The sequence below is a fragment of the Portunus trituberculatus genome, chromosome 20, assembly GCF_017591435.1.
Source record: "Portunus trituberculatus isolate SZX2019 chromosome 20, ASM1759143v1, whole genome shotgun sequence".
NCBI lineage: Eukaryota > Metazoa > Arthropoda > Malacostraca > Decapoda > Portunidae > Portunus > Portunus trituberculatus.
Genome location: NC_059274.1, coordinates 1 through 14550, shown reverse-complemented (window position 1 = coordinate 14550; position 14550 = coordinate 1). Strand labels below are relative to the sequence as shown.

General features: G+C 40.1%; 2 long non-coding RNA genes across 2 annotated transcripts; one reads left to right on the top strand and one right to left on the bottom strand.

Moving 5' to 3' along the window:
• Positions 1-4994: 4994 nt before the first annotated feature.
• LOC123506710 lies at positions 4995-10602 on the bottom strand. The gene is made up of 2 exons (XR_006675492.1): positions 10344-10602; positions 4995-5208 (listed from the first exon to the last, which is right to left on the bottom strand). It is a non-coding gene; the product is annotated as an uncharacterized LOC123506710 (long non-coding RNA).
• A 714-nt stretch (positions 10603-11316) lies between these two features.
• LOC123506711 lies at positions 11317-13168 on the top strand. Its single transcript, XR_006675493.1, has 3 exons — positions 11317-11391; positions 11985-12111; positions 13145-13168. It is a non-coding gene; the product is annotated as an uncharacterized LOC123506711 (long non-coding RNA).
• Positions 13169-14550: the final 1382 nt, after the last annotated feature.

Sequence of the window (14550 nt, the reverse complement as noted above, 5' to 3'; positions counted from 1 at the left end):
TGTACAAAAAAAAAGAGTCCATGTCCTCAATTAACAGCACCAGGAGGAGCATTTCTGCCAGACATCCAACAGCACCAATCAGCAAGTATTGTGGTGGGGGTGATGGTGGTAATGGTTTGGCAAGTCATCATCCTCCTGGCCATGAGATTCTGCCAAATACATTACCTCAACAAAATCTTTGAGACTAGGAAGTTAGCATGAGGTTTTGTGTGTGTGTGTGTATATATACCTAGTTGCAGTTTTAATTTTACAGGGCCTGGGCTTTACACTCGTGTGGCCCTGTCTCCATATCTACACTTATCCAATTTTTCTTTAAAACTATGCACATTCATTGCCGACACCATTTCTCCACTCAAACTGTTCCAAGTCTCAACACGTCTTTGCAGGAAACTATATTTTTTTACATCCCTGAGACATCTTCCCTTCCTCAGTTTTTTACTATGCAATCTTGTGCTTTGAATGTCATATTCTTCTCTCAGGATCAGTTTTTCATTATTCACTTTATCCATTCTGTTGATCAATTTATAAACTTGTATCAGATAACCTGACTTGGGAGAGGATGAGACAGTGGAACATGTGGTGGTGGAGTGTGTGAAGTATGCCAGAGACAGGTATGAGATGATGCAAGTGGTGCTGAGGGAGCTGGGGCATGACAGAGTGGAGATGACAGGAAGGGAATGGATGGTGTTGCTGCTGGGACTGTGTGGGGAGACGAATGAAAGGATGATTGAGGCTGTGAAAGAGTTCCTGGAGAGAATGTGGCGTGCCAGATGCAGGAACTAGTGGTGTGAAAGATGGTGATTGCCCTCTTTGTTGTCTGGTGTTCTTTTTGTTCCCTACAGGAGCTGCCGATACAAAGGCCTGACCCAGAAGAAATTCTGCGTCACCTGTACCATCAAGATCAAGATCAAGATCTGCTGTGGGGTAAGTGGCGCCTTTTGCCGTGCTGTGGGTGGAGTGGGCGGCGTGGGGGGGCGTGGGCGGCTGAGAAATAGGTGGTATAAGATTTTGATGTGTTCTGTCCCGTCTTATTTCAGTCCAACCTGGTCTATCCCAGTGCCTCACAGCTTCTCCCAGTGCATCCCAGCCTCTCCCAGTGCCTCCCAACCTCTCCCAGTGCCTCCCAGCCTCTCCCAGTGCCTCCCAGTGCCTCCCAGCCTCCCAGTGCCTTCCAACCTCTCCCAGTGCATCACAACCTCTCCCAGTGGGTCCCTCTTAACACCGAAATATACCGAAATACACCAAAAGTAAGTATCACCGAAATATAGGTTCCCTCTTAACACCGAAATATACCGAAATAGTGTGAGTACGTATAGTGTGAATATGAGTGGATGCTTCATTACAAATTTGATTATATTTTATTGATAAATTAAATGCCAGAAAGTAGAATATTTTGAATAGGTAATAAAGTTCATAGCACAGTAAGGTCTTGGTTTACGTCAGAGTTACGTTCCTGAAACATGACGCAAGTCGATTTTGTACGTAACTCGAGTTTCCGTACATTTCAAAGCATATTATGGAGTTTTCAACCAATCATTGTTTATGGTCATTCAGGTAAGTTAAAGGTTATATTGTTATATTATTTACAACTATGTAGGAATATGAAACACAAGCTTGTTTTTGTTGTTGATTAGGGCCACGAACACGAAGGACTGCAGGTTGCCGAGAGGGGTGGACGTCTGAGGCCGCCAGGAGGGTGGGCAGGTCGAATGTTGTGATGCCCAGGGCGGACAGCTGGGAGCGTAGTGCAGTGCGGTGGGAGTAGAAGCGTGGGCAGCGGGGCAGGAAATGCAATAGGAAAGGGCAATAGGGATCAGCAGACAGGCGCAGACGGTGCAAGTCAGCTGTGAGTGTCGTGTGGCCCAGGCGAAGGCTCCGGAGTTGTTATTGTTGTGATGGGTGTGCGAGCCCTCAAGGTCGTCAACCTCCCCGTTGTCATGGTAACGGGCTTCCCATTTTCTTCTTCCCTCCCTCACACACATCTGCTTCCTCCCTTCTCATGTCTTTTAATTATGTCCTCTTTTTCTTGTAGCATAATGGTTTTCCTTTTCTTAGCATCACTGCTGTCACTAAGAAGTTTTCTCTTTGGTGCCATTGAGCAAGATACTAAGAACTTGAGTCAGTAAACGCAGAAGTAGGATAACACTCTTGCCAGGGGCGATGGTGTAGTGGAACTGAGGCAGGGTGTTATTGTATTCAAGCGTGAGGCAGGCGGTGTGGCGGGCAACCACCAACAATAAGAATAAATTCCGTACTTTACAATTTATAAATTTTCAATTTTTTTAATCTTAAATTGCCTTATAGTGGACTGACGTAACTACAAGTTTGACGTACATCGAGACCGACATAACCCGGGACTTTACTGTATAAAATAATTTTTTATTTTATTAATAAAATAAATGGCAGAAATGAGAGTATTTTGAATAGGTTTAAATTAATTTTTATTTCTTTTCCTCATTGTCATATTGGTTCAATAAAATCCACAAGATAAAATGAACAGAGAATGTTAATAAAATAGGAACTAAGCCTATATATGTTTATGATTCTAATTTCAACTTCTTCCTGCTGGCTGTTTTCTCATTTTTTGGTCTTTTGCGTTGGGCAGGTTTTTTGTCGGCTGCTGGTGTGGAGAGGACTGTCAGCTTGATGTCTGTGGAGGTTGTCTGTTTGGAGGAATGTCGGAGGTAATGCGTGTCCTTTAATAGTTTGTAGAGAATCTTGTGGCGTTCATCGGGGTATACAACACAATACATGGAGTGACGTCTTTTAGGTACATGACTTGTTGGACGAGGGGATGTTCATTGATGTGTGACGTTACATATTGTAGTTGGTCAGCAAAGTTTTGAGATGAGACATGGTTGTTTTTTTTCTTGTCTGCATATTTTTTGTTATGTACTTGTCGAAGATTTCTAGGCTCATCTAGTATGTTGTCACTTTCAAGAAGTAGTTTGTTGAACACTAGTTTTGGTTGTGTGGATGCCTTGGCTTAAAAGTGGCAACCCTGATTGAAACTTATTGTGACCAGGATGATTACTGTCGTATCATACGCGGGGAACTTATGGTCGAGTGTGTTTTTTACTTAGACGCATACTTTTGTATAAAGATATATTTTAGTATCAGTGGCAAGGTGTTGTTTATGTCACGATGAAGCCAGTCAGCGCTCCCATATTGTTGTGGGCAGGGTGGATTAAGCTAGTTGTAGTTATTGTGTATATGTATGACTCTATTACGTAATCATTTAATAAAAGAGAAAGCCTGTTACTATATTCTTTTCTAGATTACATAGTATAATTGGTGAGGCCGGAGTGACCAGGGTGGTAGGCCGGGGTGACTAGGGTGGTAGGCCGGAGTTACTAGGGTTGGGGACCGCAGTGACTGATGGCCGGTGGAACTAGGGGCCGGAGTGACTGTAAATCTTTAGGCCAGCACACCATTAAGTATGGAAAATTAATCTGGTGGTGAAAATATGAAGAAACAAATTATTTTGGACACTTTATGGACATCAGACTAACTTTTCAAACCTTGAGATAGCCTAATAACCAGTCATTAAATCATTTAAACTATACTGAACCTTTTATTTCTTTCCTAATTACATCATTTATCCATACAGGCTCTGTGTTCTTGCTATTCTTTTCTCCTCTTTTGCTATATTTTCCTTGTAGCACCTTCTCTGCTGTTTTTTTTATTAGTGACTCCAATTTTTCAATGTTCTCCACTTCCTTATTTAGCGCCTGGCTTTCCATGCACACCCAAAATCTTTCTAAGGAATTATTGTCTGTTTTATAATACTCCTTCACAACCCACTCTTTTCTCTCAAAATTTTTCTTCTCCTCTTTTATTATTAGCTCCACTTCAATTGGATTGTGGTCTGACATGTCAAAAATTTCCTTCTCCTCATCTATATGCATGCTCTTCAATTTCCTATAGACTTGATTTGTTGCCAATACATAATCAATAACACTCCTTTGTTCATTTCTGCTCCATGTGAACTCTCCTGTGCATTTGCAATCATCATTTAACATTATCAAGCTATATTTTTCCATCAATTCCAAAATGATTTCTCCATTTCTATTCACCTTCTACTCCCCTTTGAAGCCCACATGTCCATTAAAGTCACCCATGACTAAGAGCGGGTGAGAGTTTCCATTTATTATCCTTTCCATTTGTAGCTTAATATTATTATTTCTCGGTGGATCGTTAACACTCAGGTAAACCACTACTAGTCTCATCTCCCATCCTCTCATTTTCCCTTTTGTGTGCAATATATCCAGACATTTTGTTGGTATCTTCTCTAGCTCTACTCCTGTATCCTTCCTATATAGCACCATTAGTCCTCCTCCCTTTCTATCTTGCTCCTCTCTCATATTATCTACTATCACACAGTTATCACTGAAGTTTATATCTCTTAGCTTCTTCTGGGTCTCTGTTAAGCAAACTATACTATCATCACTCACTAACTCTTCTACTTCTTTTGCTTTAGTTTGTGTTAGCCCTTGTATATTTATTACCTTCATTTTGACACTCTTTTCGCTTATTTCTTTGTCCCATACACCTGTATTTCAGTCCCCACCAGTGCCTTCTCCTACTCTCACAATTTTTCCCCTCTGTATTTTCCACTGGCCTCCTTGTCTTCTTTTGTCTTGCAACTTTTCCTTTAGCATTGCGTCTTGTTCTCTCTCTCTTTCTTAGTTTTGTCAGGGGCAATCCTGATTTGACTTATGTCTTCCTTATGACAGTCTCTCATCTGTCTGCCCCTCTTCACCACCTCCCATTTATCATATACATCACGCAGACATACTATTAGGGGCCTCTCACTCCCTCTCACTTTCATTCCCATTCTGTACACCTTCTCCACCTATGCTCCTTCCACCCCTAACTTCTCATGAAATACATGCTCACAGACTTCTCTGTCCTCCTTTTCTCTCTCCCAGTGCATCCCAGCCTCTCCCAGTCCATCCCAGTGTGTGTGTAAATAATAATAATAATAATAATAATAATAATAATATGGTTTATTAGTAATTGCAGTAGAAGACAATTTTGGGCATGATAAGACAACTTTATTGACATTAGGAAGGGTGCATGGAGGTCACAAGATTATTGGTGTTCTGATTGTTAATCTCCAGGCCACATATTCTCCCTGTCTCCACCACCACCTGACCACCACTCTCTCTGCGTCTTCCATGCTGCTCGCTGACAGCATTCCATCGTCTGCAAAGAATAAGTGAGTCACATTTAAAGTGTCATCTTTGAAGCACAAATTTACACTTTCTAATGTCTTTATTATTATTTTGAAAGTTATTAACCCTTTCAGTACTGGGACGTATTTACCGTGAGGTTTGTGTACCATTAGACCATTTTGATGACATTAGGAAGGGTGTATGGAGGTCAGAGGATAAATGGCCACAGTTTTCACTATTTTAACCCCTTCAGTACTGGGACACATTTTTACCTTGAGGTTTGTGTACCATTAGACCATTTTATTGACATTAGGAAGGGTGTATGGAGGGCAGAGGATAAATGGCCACAGTTTTCACTATTTTAACCCCTTCAGTACTGGGACACATTTTTACCTTGAGGTTTGTGTACCATTAGACCATTTTATTGACATTAGGAAGGGTGTATGGAGGTCAGAAGATTAATGGCCACAGTCTTCACTATTTTAACCCCTTCAGTAGTGGGACGTATTTTTACCTTGAGATTTTTGTACCATTAGACCATTTTATTGACACTAAGAAGAGTCTATGGAGATCACAAGATCTTCATAATTTTTAACCCCTTCAGCACTGGGAGGCATTTTTACTGTGAGTTTTGGGCGTGATTAGATGATTTTATTGACATTAGGAAGAGTCTATGGAGGTCAGAGGATTAATGGCCTGAGTTTTCACTATTTGAATCCCCACATAATAAGTTTGTGAAGCTGTATAGAATCACCAAAATAAAAAAAACAGAATGACTATGTATAAAAGCACATCCTGGTAGTGAAGGGGTTAATTTGCCAAATGTTATGGAGGCTGTATGTACATCCCCCTGCTGTCTGTCTGTCTGTCTGTCTATCTGTCTGTCTGTCTGTCTGTCTGTCTGTCTGTCTGTCTGTCTGTCTGATGCCACTTGTTAAATTTTGTGTTTGAAGTCTTAGTCTAGTTTTATCTCCAGGGTAAACTTTTGTTATTAGGTCTAGTACTTTTTCATTTATTTGATATTCCATAAGAATTTTGATCCTATAATCCCTTCTTATACTGTCTAAAACTTTGCAAACATCTATTGATATGACAATTAAAGATTTTTTTACTTTGAAATGATTTTTGTACACAATATCTGAGTATGAACAGGCCATTTTCTAGCCTACCTCCCAGGAAGCTGGAGCGCATTCCCTATTATTGCACGTTATAATGGGTTCGGGATACAGTAATTCTGATTTGTGGTAAGGTTTTCAGGAACGCACATGTACCGTGTAACGAGGACTTACCGTACATGTAAAGTAGTTAAAGTACATTAATATACAGTTTAATGATGCAGTGTTGTCTGTGTGGACACTCTGTGTGGATGTTGGTGCTGTGAAGGAATGAAAGCTGTTTATGTGACATAGAGGAAATATATTATTATAAAAAGACTGACTTTGCTTCAATCCTGCAAATGTACCATACAAGAAGTTAAGAGATTTTTGAGCCACATTTCACTGAGTGTGCAGAGATTTATCTATTTGTGTGAGGAATGTATTCCCAAGAGCATCATGTCATGTCAAGATGGCACAAAGGTAAGCTGATTACTGACCTAAGCTGTCTGAGATGTCACTGCGAACCAACAAAGCATTTTATCAGAGACAGGTCTATTCGTGGGAACCTCAGTTTCAGTAAAAACACTCAATTTTATCCCAAAACACACTCAAAACACCATGTAACTCCTCAAAATACCCCAAAACACACCCAGAGCTCAATACAAACACACACACACACACACACTCAATACATCCAAACCACTTAAAACACTCAATTTTATCCCAAAACATTTCAAAATGCCCCAAAACAAACTCTGAGCTCAATACAAACACACCCACACACACTCAACATGCCCAAACCACTTGAAACACTCAATTTTATCCCAAAACACACTCAAAACACCATGTAACACCTCAAAATGCCCCAAAACATACTCTGAGCATTAAGGTAAGCTGATTACTGAGCTAAACTGTCTGGGGTGTCACTGAAGCAAAGCATTTTCTCAACAAGGTAAGCTGATTACTGAGCTAATCTGTCTGGGGTGTCACTGAAGCAAAGCATTTTCTCAACAAGGTAAGCTGATTACTGAGCTAAGCTGTCTGGGGTGTCACTGAAGCAAAGCATTTTCTCAACAAGGTAAGCTGATTACTGAGCTAAGCTGTCACAATTGTATCGTCATTGGGCATTATCATTTTATACTTCTCCATGCATTCTAATATCATTCTTCCATTTCCATCTGGCTTTTGTGTTCCTTTGAATCCCACGTGGCCATTCAAGTCCCAGATTGTAAGCAGTGGATGTTGTGCATTAGTCTCTATGATCTTCTCAATTTCCAGTTTGATAGTACCATTCCTTAGTTTATCATCTACACTAAAGTACACTACAGTTATGTTAACCTCCCATCCCTTAACCCCTTCAGTACTGGGACACATTTTTACCTTCAGATTTGTGTGCCATTAGACCATTTTATTGACATTAGGAAGGGTGTATGGAGGCAGAAGATTAATGGCCACAGTCTTCACTATTTTAACCCCTTCAGTACTGGGACACATTTTTACCTTGAGATTTGTGTACCATTAGACCATTTTATTGACATTAGGAAGGGTGTATGGAAGGCAGAAGATTAATGGCCACAGTCTTCACTATTTTAACCCCTTCAGTACTGGGACACATTTTTACCGTGAGATTTGTGTGCCATTAGACCATTTTATTGACATTAGGAAGGGTGTATGGAGGGCAGAAGATTAATGGCCACAGTCTTCACTATTTTTATTTTAACCCCTTCAGTACTGGGACACATTTTTACCTTGAGATTTGTGTACCATTAGACCATTTTATTGACATTAGGAAGGGTGTATGGAGGGCAGAAGATTAATGGCCACAGTCTTCACTATTTTAACCCCTTCAGTACTGGGACACATTTTTACCTTGAGATTTGTGTGCCATTAGACCATTTTATTGACATTAGGAAGGGTGTATGGAGGGCAGAAGATTAATGGCCACAGTCTTCACTATTTTAACCCCTTCAGTACTGGGACACATTTTTACCTTGAGATTTGTGTGCCATTAGACCATTTTATTGACATTAGGAAGGGTGTATGGAGGCAGAAGATTAATGGCCACAGTCTTCACTATTTTAACCCCTTCAGTACTGGGACACATTTTTACCTTGAGATTTGTGTACCATTAGACCATTTTATTGACATTAGGAAGGGTGTATGGAGGCAGAAGATTAATGGCCACAGTCTTCACTATTTTAACCCTTCAGTACTGGGACACATTTTACCTTGAGATTTGTGCACCATTAGACCATTTTATTGACATTAGGAAGGGTGTATGGAGGCAGAAGATTAATGGCCACAGTCTTCACTATTTTAACCCCTTCAGTACTGGGACACATTTTACCTTGAGATTTGTGTACCATTAGACCATTTTATTGACATTAGGAAGGGTGTATGGAGGGCAGAAGATTAATGGCCACAGTCTTCATATTTTAACCCCTTCAGTACTGGGACACATTTTTACCTTGGGATTTGTGTACCATTAGACCATTTTATTGACATTAGGAAGGGTGTATGGAGGCAGAAGATTAATGGCCACAGTCTTCACTATTTTAACCCCTTCAGTACTGGGAAACATTTTTACCTTGAGATTTGTGTACCATTAGACCATTTTATTGACATTAGGAAGGGTGTATGGAGGCAGAAGATTAATGGCCACAGTCTTCACTATTTTAACCCCTTCAGTACTGGGACACATTTTTACCTTGAGATTTGTGTACCATTAGATAACATAACATTTATTAGGATAACAAAGGGCCAGGGCCCATCTAGGTTATCCTTATCATTTTTACAGTCATCAGTATTTTAACACTTACAAGTACACAATACATTTTACTACATTCTAAATATTTGGCCCATTAACAGGGCTAAGTCCTGCATCAATTCCTTTACAATCTGTAATCCCCATACATGGGGATCATGTCTTGTTTAACTATAGTAAATTTCTTATAAAACTATCATGCAGCGCTATACATAATTATAAATCTAATAAATTTAAGTGCTTATCTAATCTGTTTTAAACATTGTCAAACTAGTGCTATTTACAACCGTCTCTGAATGCATTAGAAGTCTACCATATGACTAAAGAAATATTTTCTTATATCTAACCTGCAGCCTTGCTTTCTAATCTTCCTGCCATGATTTCTAGTCCTATTCCCTTCTAAGGTAAAGAAAGATCTCACATCTATGTAGTTTGTATCTGAGAACATTTGAAATAACTCTATCATATTTTATACATCTCCTTCAAATGAAAACATGTTTAATGCCTTTAATCTATCTCTATACTCCAGGCGCTTCAAAGCTGGTATCATCCTAGTTGCTCTTCTCTGAACTGCTTCTAACATGTTGATATTGCCTATAGTGGGGTGACCAGGCCTGTATGCAATACTCTAAATGGGGCCTAACATAGGAATTATATAAGCTACGCACCACTTCCTTACTTTTATAACTAACATTTCTATTTATAAAACCCTCTGTGATTAGAGAGAGAGGGAGAGAGAGAGAGAGAGAGAGAGAGAGAGAGAGAGAGAGGGTTAGTGACATATCCAGCCCTAACATTGTCAAGCCACACCATAAGACACCGCCAAGCTCCTCTGAAGTGACGGGTTGTGTGTCTAACCTTCATCAATAGAGTATAGTTGAAGTTGTTATTGTTTTTAAGGTTCCAGTGAGAGATTAACAACATTTCTAAATTATTAACAGCAGGAACACTCTACCTAGTCACCTCTGTGGCCTTCATGGAGAGAGAGAGAGAGAGAGAGAGAGAGAGAGAGAGAGAGAGAGAGAGAGAGAGAGAGAGAGAGAGAGAGAGTAGGGGATAATTTTACATAAAACAGCCTGCCCCCACACACACACATTAACCCTCATAGTAATAATAATAACACTGCTGCTCCTGCTACTACTACTACTCGCTCCTCTTTTGTCCCTGCTATGCATTTGAGGCGCGCAGCAGCAGCAGAAAACAGTGAGAATTGAAGGAAATGTTGGGGCGGGCTGTGGGTGTGGGTGAGGTGGGCGGCGGGCGGTGTTAACTGGGGTACATATACACAACCATCGCCTTATTTACCACAGTAATGGCTATTTATCTAGTGTGGTGGTTGATTCTGGCTTTGCTTCACTCTCTGGGTCTGGAAACACAGGGGGAGTGGAAGCAGACATTGCTGGACTGTCCATGGGGAAGGCAGGGGTGAGGCGCCCCCCGTGGGTTCAATATTGACGTAGATAATTCATTTAAAAAATCGCCACAAGAAAAACGGCTCCCAGACTAGTATACACTACACTTTTAGGCGCGATAAATAGTGTAACTAATAATCAAAATATAATATTCCTACCGGGTGGTTTTTTTTATTGAAAGCGGTGGAAAGGAAGGTGTTTGTGTCCAATTAACGGGTGACAAACACACCACAATGTCGAGATGGAAAGCTCACCCAAACTACGTTATATTACATTTTCTGAATAACACAAATTTTCGCTTTCCAGCCGAATAAAGAAAACACAGATTCTTTGTCATATAAAGATTTTTGTTTTCTATTTTGTTACCATTCAAAATTTTGAAATTGAAAATACGAATAGGTAGACTAAACTTTATGGAATATTGTTACTTGAATCATGTTTTTTATATCTTTTAAGTGTTATATCAAGCACCAAAACAATCCTAGGCGTGCTAAAAAAAAAAACGTTATATTCCTTGCAGTGACTTTAACGTTATTTTTTCAGTAAACCAAAACACAGCTGGACACGATTCTATTGTAGTTTAGAAATTAGTTTACTTTACTAATAACAAATCTGATATCAGAAAAGTGCCAACTTCACTAAATAAGTAGAAATATTTCAATCCTTACGGCGAAATATGATTTTTTATCAATATTTGTGAGTGACCCCAACACCCACATTTCGGTATTGGGAATATAATACACATGTTATTTTCATTTTTCTTTACCATTTCATATTTTATTTATTTTATCTCAATGTTATTTTGAGTCTTATAAGAAGTTTGAGTGATAGAGGAAGTGTATACAATGATGTCGACATTTTGCGTAGAAGAAGAAGAAGGAGAAGATCCGCCATTGTTAGCTCTGTTTTGAGATTTACAGTTTTGAACATTTGTGGAGCAGGTGAGTTATTCCCAAGTGTGTGCGTGTACATGCTTATTATCTAAAGTATGTAGAGTTAGTGAGACGTGCCAATTAAGGTGAAAAAGTCTGGTAAAGTGAAAATAAGTGCGTCTTTATAAGCAAACTTTTGCAAACTTTTGGGTTTTGTTGCCTCATATTTGCGGTGGTCATTCCTGCCCTCCTACGCATTGTCACGCCCCCATATTGCCTCCATAGATAGCTTATGCACCCATACACCTCCCATGCGCGGGATAGTTTGATAGTTGAAGCGGTTACTGAGATATGGTGGTGTTCTTGTGTTAGGCAGTGTCCGCCATCCTGCCTTCCACATCGGCCCTCTCTGTGTTAACTATTTTCAGTTTTTCTTATTTACTACGCCTTGTCACGCCCCATATTGCCTCCGTAGATAGTTTGTGGATCCATACACCTCCCATATGCGTGATAGTTTGATAGTTGAAGTGGTTAGTGAGATATGGTGGTGTTATAGTGTGGTAGGCAGTCCTTCACCCTTTCCTACGCCTTGTCACGCCTCATTTATACTATTACTACCACCACCACCACTACCACTACTACAACAACTACCACTATTCCAGAGGTGCACCATGGCTTGCCACAATGTCACAATGGGTTCTTGGAGAGCCGCTGCTGTTGACTTGCTGCATGTCTCCTCTCTGCGGCAAAACTCCACAAATACTCCACTCACCAAGTTCCAGAGGAGAGGTGAGTGTGTGTGTGTGGAAAGGTGTCCTCAGGTGTGCTGTGAGTGTGGTGTGTGTGTAAGTGTGTTTTTTGTACGTTTTTGTAATGTCAACTATAGCTACCTATGTATAGTGTTTATTTATTTTTTGGTGTTGGTTGGCTAGGGTAAACTTATTGTGGGCGTTTTCCAGGTGTGATTTAAGGGTTGTTTGTGGAGTGTGTGTGTGTGTGTGTGTGATGCAATATTTTTAGGTAATTTTTGGTGCGTTTTGGTTAGGTAATGTTTGTCTTGTTTCCTCTATATCTCCCTCCACAGGTTACCTCCAGGCTTTTCCTTCCATAGACTATTTCCTCCATGTTTCCTCCACCTTCCCTCCAATTTTGACTCTCCTATCTCACTTCTATCATAGTCAAAATAGTACTTTTCTAAATCTCACTTCAAAACCTGACAATTTTTCTCATTTTTCCCTCCACCACCTCCTTTTCTTTCCTCCATATCTCCCTCCACACACCAAGCTGTATACTGTGCTGGTGTGTGCGGGTGTGGGAAAGGTTTCCAGGTGTGGTGTGTATGTGGTGCGTGTGGTGTGTGTGTAAGTGTTTTTTTTGTTGTGTAAACTATATATTTTTTTGGTGTGTGTTTTTTACGTTTTCCAGTGTTTGCAAAGAGTTGTTTATGATTTGCTGGTGTGTGCAGGTGTGGGAATGGTGTGTGCTGGTGTGATGTGTGTTTGGTGAGTGTGGGATGTGTGATAGCATGTTTTTTCTTACAATTTTGTCTCATGAACATCAATTTTTTTCACTTGTTTTGGCCAGAAAATATTTGTCTTTTTAAAATCCTTCCATTACCACCACCATCACCCCCACCACCACCACTACCACTGTCCAACCACATCCACCACCACCACCACTGTCCAACCACACCCACAACCACCACAAACAACCAACATTACCACATCAGATGCTCACAAAACCACACCATTTCACTACCACCACTAGTACTAGTATAACCACCACCACTACTACTACCACCACCACCTCCTCCTCCCAACAGGATCACCAGACACCACCGGCCGTACTAAAGGAAGTTGCTCTATGTAGGGATGGAACATGGCATCTGCACCAGCTGGGACACACTTAGCCAACTGTGAGTATTGAAGGCTGTTTTAGGGTGTTTGAAAACTTTGAGGGTGTTTAAGGCTACTTTAGGATGTTTTAAGGCTGTCTCAGGGTATTTTTAGGCTGTTTTAGATTGTTTAAGGCTATTTTAGGGTGTTTTTAAGAATTTTAGGATGTTTAAGGGAGTTTTATGCTATTTTAAGGGTGTTTAAGGCTGTTTTAGTGTTTTTTAAGGCTATTTAAGGGTGTTTAAGACTTTCAAGTATTTTAGGCTATTTTAGGGTGTTTTAATGGTGTTTCAAGATATTTTAAAATTTTGGCTCCTGAAGTGATGAAGTGTATGCCCACGCCATCGATCCATCAGTGCTTCATCTACTCGCTTTGTGTGTTTTTTATGATTCAGTAACAAAGTGACTAAGGGCCGTACCAAGAGTCGCGAAGGCCAAGGCACGGACCTTCCCTTTGACCAGCAAGGCAAAGCCTTCGCCCTTACCTTCAATCCATACCAAGAGTCGCCGTGGAAGGTAGGGCGCGAGAGGTCTGCCGCTAGCATGAGTTGGTAACAGTTGTTTCAGTATTGGTATAACTGTAATCCGGATTTGAGCTCCACGAACAACAACAAAACCACAGTGCGCGCTACAAGAATGGAGGAAGAAGCTGTGACCGGGCCAAACCACTCACGCACGAAGAGAATATTGATTCTCAATCTTGTAAAAGAGAATAAAGACTTGCAAGACCGCTCAACAAACCCAGCTAGCCTTCACAAGAAAAAAAATTAGCTTGGGAGGCAATCACCAAGTCATTTAATGCCATTAACATTTTTTTTTATATTAAGATATTTATAGCTAAATAAAATTCAAGATTTTAGCATCAGCTGGTGCTTAGAGAAAATGACAATGTGAAAAAGAGGCAGGCTCAGGTAGTGAGTAACAAGCCCACATGTGATCAGAGTTATTGAATATCTGTGTTCTCAAGCATTCCTTATTGAAACCTGGCTTGACACACTTAAATAATTTTCTTCTTTTCAAGTTTTGTATATGTATAGCAGTTCTGAATGTTTATTGTTGTTGCTCAATTTCACTATGTGTTTATAACAGGTTTATTCAACAACTTTACAGACTGCAGTGTTTTCATAATTTCCAGAATTCTTAACTTTCTTTTTTTTCTGTATCCTTCCATTATCCCTAAAGTGGTAATTTATCATGTGTTGGAAATCACTGTCTTACAAAATCTATATCAAGAAACAGTGGTAATTCATTACAAGAGTTGAGAAATTTGTATTCTTTGGGATCTGCTAGACCACAATTTGTATGCATATCATTAAAATTCCATAGTTAACAC